This window comes from Scylla paramamosain, chromosome 7 (assembly GCF_035594125.1).
Source record: "Scylla paramamosain isolate STU-SP2022 chromosome 7, ASM3559412v1, whole genome shotgun sequence".
Classification (NCBI taxonomy): domain Eukaryota; kingdom Metazoa; phylum Arthropoda; class Malacostraca; order Decapoda; family Portunidae; genus Scylla; species Scylla paramamosain.
This window is the reverse complement of record NC_087157.1, coordinates 12528344-12537500: the sequence shown is the minus strand read 5'-3', so window position 1 is coordinate 12537500 and position 9157 is coordinate 12528344. Positions and strand designations below refer to the sequence as shown.

The following is a 9157-nucleotide window of genomic DNA, read 5'->3' as shown; positions in this document are numbered from 1 at the left end:
ACTTCAAGGAAAACAAGAAAATAGTTAGAAAATTAAACTTATTAGAAATGAGGTTACCAGATTAAAAAAATATATATATCAGAATATTAAACATCAATTATGATAGTGAAAATAAGTTTTTCAACGAAATAAAGCAAAAATATAAGCTAAAATATAAGGAAAAAAATTAAAGTTCCTGAATAGACTAAAATACTACTACTACTACTACTACTACTACTACTAAGTATGAGAGAAAATCATAGAAACAGAACAAGTTTCTCACCCTGCCCAACCATCTCTCCCTTTGAAAACATGTCAACAAAAAAGACAAATAAAAATACGTCAAGAAATAATAATAATAATAATAATAATAATAATAATAATAATAATAATAATAATAATAATAAAACCAAGTGAAAAAGCAGGAAGAGTGAGAAAAAGATTATAAAAAGAGAGTTGAAGTGCATGAAATAAAGCTGGCAATAGGTAATAAAACAAGATAAATGGCTATAAAAACGAAGGAAAAAAGTGGACACACTTTCATTCGCAGAATAATAATAATGGTAATACACTAGAATTACAAGAACGATAAGTATGAAGAACAGGAGCAAGAAGCGAATATTTTTATTTTTTTTGGGGTGGTAATAAAATAATAATGACAGATTGTAAGGGGATATGATGAAGAATGAAGGCAGGCACGCGATAAACCAACACTAAAAATAGATAAGTAAATAAATAAATAAATAAACAAATAAATAAATAAAATAAAATAAACAAAGCTAAAATAAATAAAAGAAAAGAAAAGGGATGAATGGTGGACTAAAGCACCCTTGAAAGCAAGTCCCTAAGTAGAAAAATGTTACGAATTCCAAACCTTAGTGACACGCATGTACATACACACGCAACGCACGCACGGTAACACGTACGCGTGCATAAACGGACAGAACCACAAACACGTACACTCACACTCACTCACAGTCTCCCTCTCGCGCACACACAAACACACAAACACACACACACACACACACACACACACACACACACACACACACACACACATACACGTGACAGTAACAAGCGTGAGAAAGAGGTGGGTCGGTGCAGCCAGCGTGACGGAACCAAGAAATAAAAAAAAAAAAAAAAAAAAGAAAAGTAAAAATAAAGCCACAATAAGAAAGGAGAATATATATAATAGAGTAAGTACGTATTCCGGAGAAAGTATAGTGAAAGAAAAAAAAATATAACGAAGTAAAATGAAGGAGGCAAGAGAATAAAGCAAATAAATCTGGTACAGTCACAACAAAGAGTATATATCAAGGAGACAAAGGAGAAAGTAATAAAATTGGACACAAACCTAAGGAGGAAAAGTTACTCGAGAATTATATAGAAAAAAATATATATAAAGAGAAATGAATGAGTTAAGGATCACCGCGCTGTCCTGAAGGTCTTCTTAGGGCGGCTTTTTTTTCTTTTTTTTCTCTCTCTTTCCCGCTGCGACGACACAGCCAAGAAGCGCGCAAAGGGGGGAAAAAAAGGGGGAAAAGAGATACGCGAAGATGGTTTCCTTGAGGGGGTGTAAAAGGCGAGGGAGAGAACAGGAAGGCGTGCAGGATGGAGGAGGAAGGAAGGATATGGACGAGGAAAGGAATCAGCGCCGCATGCTACACTGCACACCGAGACAGACACGGCGAGGCGGCATCATCTAACTCCTCCCGCTCTTGTCTCCCGCAGGACCCAGCTCATCTCCACACACACACACACACACACACACACACACACACACACACACACACACACACACACACACACAGCGCTCCCGAGAGATCCGCCACTAAGCTTAAGTTTTGTTTTGTTTGTCCACGTTAAGGTGCAGGTGATGTGTGGCGCGTGTAATGAGCGTGCTGGCGGTGGATTAGTCTCGCGGGGGCGGCGGGCGGGGGTCAGCGGGCCGCCTGGTGCAGGTGCTTGAGGGCCTGAGGCATCTTCCCGCCAGTGCAAGCCTTCGCCGCTCAATTTATTCTCCTATCTGCCACGCCGTTTGTTTTATTTACACATATTTTCGCTCGTTCAGCCGCAGGGTGAAGCAAAACACTGAGTGAGGGAAACGTCAGCACACCAGTGAATGCACACTTCCGGGGCGGGAAGTGAAAAAAAGTGAGGATTGTTTGTGGCTGCAGCACCGAGCACCGGGCAGGCGGCGGGGCGGGGTGAGCGGGCGGGTCAGGTTTCAGCGGCGTGAATCAAGACGAGAGTTGAGGGACGGCCGAGTACTTTGTCTCCTTCCCACCTCACATCTCCGCGGCAAGTGGCAGCGGCGGCAGCATCCTGACCCCTCAGGCATTATCCCAGTGGAGTCCTATAGCCCGTCAAGCCCCTGCCGCGCCCCCAGGCTTACAGGACGCGGCGGTATCAGGATAAGGGCGGCCCGGACTGGGTGACGGGAAGCCATTCAACTCACCGCGGTGTAAGCCTCGTTTTATTATCTAAACAAGGAGAAGCTGCCAGACTCCCCATCTTTGTCCGATCTTACATTTTGAAAGAAGAAAAAAACTTTGAGTGTCCTAACGGTTCGGTCAAACTCCCTGCTTCCAGCCAGACAGCAAGAATACACGTGCCTCGAGAGGCGTACCGCCTGGAGGTGATGGCAGCAGCAGCAGTAGCAGCAGCAACAGCAGGGGTGTGGCTCACTTACTTGCCTAATGACCGTGCGTCGCTTGGCGGGACGTCCCGCCGTCCACGCTTCCCAGCGCCTCGCCTCAGGGTTCGCGCGGGAAAGATTCTACAATAAGATAAATACCCTGCTCTTTACGTCAAGCGTGAAGTCTTGCCGCACAACTGCCTGACCGGCGAACAGGGGCGTAACGCTGAGCGCCGCCCGCCAGGCACCACCACCTGTGCCGCGCCACCACCTGCAGCCAGCACTGCGAACCACCGCCACTTCACACGTTTCAAGGGTTGACCTTGCTTTATGCACCTAATTATAGCTCCTTTCTGCCAGTGTTGTCTTGCCAGGACAAGACCTAATGCAGGGGCGGGAGGAAGGCCTGGGAGGGCGGCGCGGAGTGAGGGGCGGCGGGCTGAGGCTGAGGTGGGGTAGGAGAGGGACAGGCACCTATCACTGGCCTGGTCAGCCAAAATTAGATTTCCAACAGGCGAGTTTGCAGGACCAAGCGATCCCAAGCGGCGGCGGGCTGGTGGCTCAACAGGCCCAGACCCCGGGCCATCCCACCCCGCCCGACCCCGTCCCCTCCTTGCCCGCAGCCTTCCTCCCACGCGACCTGGTGTCCTGTCTCGTCACCTCCATTACTTACTGACAACATATATATATATATATATATATATATATATATATATATATATATATATATATATATATATATATATATATATATATATATATATATATATATATATACACACATACACATACACACATACATAAACGTGCACACACACCAGTATATGAGAGGCAAGGAATTACAGAACAAGTGTCTTGCTACGAGTGGTGGTGGTGGGCTGCCATTCCTGCACGCCACCACTGAGGGGGTCCCGTAGGCCTAGCGGCGAGTTATAGGGCGTGAAGGGTTGTGTGAAGGCTATAAAAGGCTGCCCCAAGACGACATCCCATTCCTCGGCTCCCTGGCGGCTTACATGTGGCCTCCTCGCCCTCAGCACGTGGGTCAGCAACACCTGCACCGCCGCCACCACTGCGCCGCCTCGCTAAGCACCGCCCGTAATGCGATGCTGTGAGAAAACACGGAGGTGCTGCGTCTGGATGGTGCTTGTTTCAGGGCGTAAGACGAGACGCAGACACGGCCACCTTGGGGCACTGGAGAGAAGCTGCGTGACGGTTCTCACACACACACACACACACACACACACACACACACACACACACACACACACACACACACACGCCATAATCATTATTCACTGCCTGCTGGTGCTATTGCTTTGCCAGTAACAGTCCGCCTTCTCCTGCTGGTCGTCTCCCTTTCCCGTAGCTGCCTCCAAACACATGCAAGGTCATTCTCGCGATCCTCATTTACATATTTAGGGGTGACTCCTGACCCGGAGAGTCCACTCGGCGGGAGGGGGATGGGGGAGCGAACACCCGAGGAATCTGCCCCAAACCTCCATCTTGGCCCACGAACACAGCGCGTCGGAATATCAAGTGAGGCTGACGGGCCGCCGCGGGACCGTCCCACCAGCGGCCCACCACTGCCACACAGCCCTTGCACTCGCCACGGCCTCGCTCATGTGCCCCTCACGCCTGACGCAGACCCTGAAGGATGTTTTGCTACTCACTGTACTTAAAATATACAAAAAAAAAAAAGTAATATTAACGTGGAAATCCTGGCATGCTTACACGTCCCAGCGCTTCTTCCTCCTCCTCCCGCCCAGCCTGCCCCGGCCCGGCCCTCCACCACTCACTCTCCCTGCACTCCGCCTTATTAGATTTCTCCCACTGCGTGTTATCATCCTCGGGGGATTCGTCCACTTGCACCGGGACTTACCTTGTGAAGATACTGATCGAACATGCGGCCAAAATCCATATCTCCTCCAATGCAGTAAGTAGCGTCCATAATCTGTGACATGGCTGACATGCCGAGGCGGGGGCTCACGTTGCCGCTACCCACCACCTCCACCACCACCACGGGTCCGGCAGTGCACAGTGACCCTGAGAGCGGCCGTGTTTGTGTTTGGGTTCACTGGTCGGGGTTCACCGGGAAGCGGGCTCTCTCTCGGAGGGGTTTCTCTCACTGCTCTGCTATAAATCAATATCTGATAAGTGCCGTGAAACAGGCGACCTTGGTAACCACTGCGAGGCTTGAGATCTGTGTTAGCCACGAGGGGCAGCTCACCACACACCACTGGTCTCCCGCACACCACCTCTTTTTTTCCTTTCCTGCTCCACACGAGAGGTCTCCTTTTTCACAAATCCAATTCCAGCACTGAGAGATTATTTCTAAATCCTTGGCCAGGCTACACGTCACAAAGGCCTTCTAAGCGTGAGTTGGACGCAGCACCACGAATACTAACATCCACGTAGCACAGGGTAATCTCAGGCGAGGATAAAGTTCATCACGTGCGTACAGAGTCCAGCGCCACACTGACAGCACCGCCCCTCCCTGCGGTCGCCGAGCCAATGACTCGCCTGGCGTCCCCTTGCCTCGATCGTCCCGCGCAGGAAAGGATGCCACTTCGCGCAATATCCACCCCGGCACTCCTCCAACGGGACACTCTGCCTCATCCAGCTGCTACACTCATCCAGGTATGTTTATTCTCATTACCTCAGCACAAATAACACGCCACGCAGCCGGATTTTCGGGCCCGAGCCTGGAGCGGCGGACGGCCTACACTTCTCTCGAAAAGGCACAAGTGGAAACACGAACCGGGCGCAGAGATTTATCGCGAAACTGAGCATTGTTATCCCGCAGGTTTTAAATGGTGGCGGTGTGGCGTGGTGGTGTGAGGAGTCCCAGGTGTGTGTGTGTGTCTGTGTGTGTGTGTGTGTGTGTGTGGCCGCGTGACACCCCCGCCCCGCCACTGCTTCCGGCCCTTACCTCACTTGACACTGTCCCATTCCCTCCTAAACGCTTTCCTCCCCCAGGACCTCCTTCAGTGAGCTGATTTACCGCGGCGGGAGGGATCGGCTGACGGCACAGGGGGCCCGCGGAGGAGGAGGAGGAGGAGGAGGAGGAGGAGGAGGAGGAGGAGGAGGAGAGCGTGAGAAAAGTGAGCAAAGGAGAGTACGGAGAATAATGAGAGAGAGAGAGAGAGAGAGAGAGAGAGAGAGAGAGAGAGAGAGAGAGAGAGAGAGAGAGAGAGAGAGAGAGAGAGAGATAATGGCCTTCGACGGGGTTATCCGCGCCGTTGAAGCAAACACAACGTTCATCCGTTTAAAACAAGCTCGAGATAAGAACAAGACACGAATTATGAGACGGAAGACATGGCAAAGGACGAGCAGGAGGAGGAGGAGGAGGAGGAGGAGGAGGAGGAGGAGGAGGAGGAGGAGGAGGAGGAGGAGGAGGAGCAGAATATCATGAAAGAACACCAACTTTTACGAACACACAAAGCACACCCTCAGTTTTCTTGTGTTCAGAACCAAACAATACATTTCTTAAGAGATAAAAGCACCACCACTACCACCACCACCACCACCACCACCACCACTACCAATTTCAAATAAACATTCCTTCCACTCCCCTTCCTCTAAGACACAAAAACCTCAAAGTCCACATCCCTAGACCACACCATCTAAACCTCCACCACCGCCTCTTCCTTCTCTGAGACCAACACCATGCCACGCCACTCCAACGCCACGCCAAGACCCACCTCAACGCCTCCCATAATTCACTTGCAACGAGGAGTCTGCTCAATTAACTAGTTTTTAGCCGGGCCGGAGGAGGAAGTTGGTCGGGCGCTTTTTCTCTCTCCTGGTCACGACTCTCCAAGCTTTGTTCCGTAACTGTTTTAACAACGCTCGTGAGGTGACTCTTAGACGCCACGACCCCACCACCCCGGCCACTGATCCTGACGAAGACGACCGCCGAGACGTTCAAGATGACGCTGACAAAGGCTGTGACGAGGATGGTGACGAAAACGATGACGAATCTGCAGACGAAGGCAAAGACAATAGCAAAAACGAATATGCTGACGAAGGAAATGATAAATATGCTGAAGAAGGGAAAGACGAAAGTAAAGACGAAGATCACGACGAAAGGAAAGACGAAGGCCATTACGCTGCTGACGAAGACGACGAAGGCAATAAGCCAAGTCAAGGGAGAAGAGTTTAATCAAAGTATGCTTATTTGCGCGCGTATAAAACAACTTTACCGCAACCGCCAACAGGATCAAAGAAAAAAATAAATAAAAGGAAAGGGATAAAGGAGTAAATGGCAAATGAGTAAATCACTTGCATGGGTTAATATATGATGTGTACTTAGGAAAAGTATTGAGAGTGTGGGGTTGGAATGTGGGATGCAAGACTGCTGTGTGATTGAATGGGCATGTAAGGGCTGGGAGGAGTGGGACAGAAAAAAAGGTGAGTGTGGGGTTAAATGCTATTGACGGTAAAGGGTGAGAGTGGGATAAGAAAACATGGAAGGGAAGGGAAAGGACGAGAATAGTGTGAAAGGCGAGAGAGAGAGAGAGAGAGAGAGAGAGAGAGAGAGAGAGAGAGAGAGAGAGAGAGAGAGAGAGAGAGAGAGAGAGAGAGAGAATTCCCCATAAGAGTCCTCTCACTACCTCTGATAAAAAGATAAGATACTGTAGAAGTATAGACGAGACCTTCGCTATCTGCCCTCCTTCCCTTTTCCCCCCACACTCAGCCTCCACATTCCCACCGCCTGCTATCTCTCCACACACAACCCAAAGTTCCCCACCACCACCACCACCACAAACACCACCAGCACACACACACACACACACACACACACACACACACACACACACACACACACCTGTCCTTCATTAATGACCCGCCAGCACCTGCCCCTCACACAACACGCAGCTTCCTGTTACCTAACCCTTTACAATCCACGGAAATTACAACCATTGAGCAAAGACGCCTTATTCCCATGTACTTGTCATCTTTTTTTTTTTTAACGTGTACGAATGTAGGAATAATATTGATACTACAACCTTCCCTCTTTCCGTCTCTCTCCTTTCTATAATCACTACACTAAGATCATAAAAGCATAAGAAAAGTTCGAAGAAGCCATCAGTCCTGTACGTGGCAGTCCCTTTACGTATAAAACATATCTGCCTCTAGCCACTTATCATTCCCAGCCATAAATGTATCTAATCTTCTTTTTAAAGCTCCCTATTGACTTGACAATAACAACTAGATTATTGAGTCTATATCAGAACCCCCCCTTTCTCTCTCTCTCTCTCTCTCTCTCTCTCTCTCTCTCTCTCTCTCTCTCTCTCTCTCTCTCTCTCTCTCTCTCTCTCTCTCTCTCTCTTTCTCTCTGTGCATCATCAATAAAGGCATTCGTTGCACCTGCGTGACACCTGACCTTCAGAAGCACACCTGCGTGACTAATGGCCGGTGTGTCACTCGTTTTACCGTGAGCTCAGAACTTCCCTACCTACTCGCGGCCTTCCATGGCGCGGGAGAGGACAGGTGACGGTACGGGTCCGCCAAACACCTGCCGCTCTCTCACCTGTGTCCTTAACTCTGTTTCTCTCTGTCTGTCTCGCTGGCCATCCATTTTACTACGTCCATTTTACTACGTCCATTTTACTCCGTCCATCCTACACAGTTTATCATTTTAACGCAGCATCGATAATTTTTACACCCCGCCATCCATCATCCCTCGCCACTCAGCCTTCCAATCATCACCTCCTCCTCTGTCATCTCCTCCTTTCCTTATACATAACACGTACTCCCTGACTTAATTCTCTCTCTCTCTCTCTCTCTCTCTCTCTCTCTCTCTCTCTCTCTCTCTCTCTCTCTCTCTCTCTCTCTCTTCCTTCACCTCCTTTGTTTCTTTCTTACTTCTCGCTCGAATTAACTTTCTCATTTTCTTTCCCTCTCTCTTCCCTCCCTTCTTTTTTATTTCGTCTCTCTCTCTCTCTCTCTCTCTCTCTCTCTCTCTCTCTCTCTCTCTCTCTCTCTCTCTCTCTCTCTCTCTCTCTCTCTCTTTTCTTTCTTCCGTGTTCCCTTCACTGTTAACGATTAGTCGACTTGCTTCTTCCCTCTTTTCCTTCACTTCTTGTCTTCTTTCTCTTCTTGGTATACTTCATTCCTCTCTTCCGTCTTCTTTTTTTCCTTCCTCTTTTCCTCTTCCCTTTGTCGAATATTCAAGTGTCATTTCGTTCTGGTTTTAAGAATTTCCGGCTCCGTACTTTAACCTCTCTCTCTCTCTCTCTCTCTCTCTCTCTCTCTCTCTCTCTCTCTCTCTCTCTCTCTCTCTCTCTCTCTCTCTCTCTCTCTCTCTCTCTCTCTTTCCGTTATGTATTTCCCTGTTTCATCTCCCCAGCAGTCCTTGTTCCCTTCTTTCGATGACATGACAAGTCTCTCTCTCTCTCTCTCTCTCTCTCTCTCTCTCTCTCTCTCTCTCTGCACATACCTAACTAAACATCTCCTTTATTCTGTCTCTTTTCATCCTTTCATAAATCCTCTATCTCTCTTTCTACCATTTAAACTCTATCTTTTTTTTTTTTTTCC

General features: G+C 48.7%; 1 long non-coding RNA gene across 2 annotated transcripts in view; it reads right to left on the bottom strand.

Annotated features, from left to right (window-relative positions):
• Positions 1-5650, bottom strand: part of LOC135102085 (uncharacterized) — a 44107-nt gene extending 38457 nt beyond the window's left edge. Inside the window, exon 1 of one of the 2 annotated variants that reach the window (XR_010269518.1) lies at positions 4497-5650. This is a non-coding gene — a long non-coding RNA (uncharacterized LOC135102085). The remainder of the gene's footprint in view (positions 1-4496) is intronic. The other variant, XR_010269519.1, reaches the window with a different exon arrangement.
• Positions 5651-9157: the final 3507 nt, after the last annotated feature.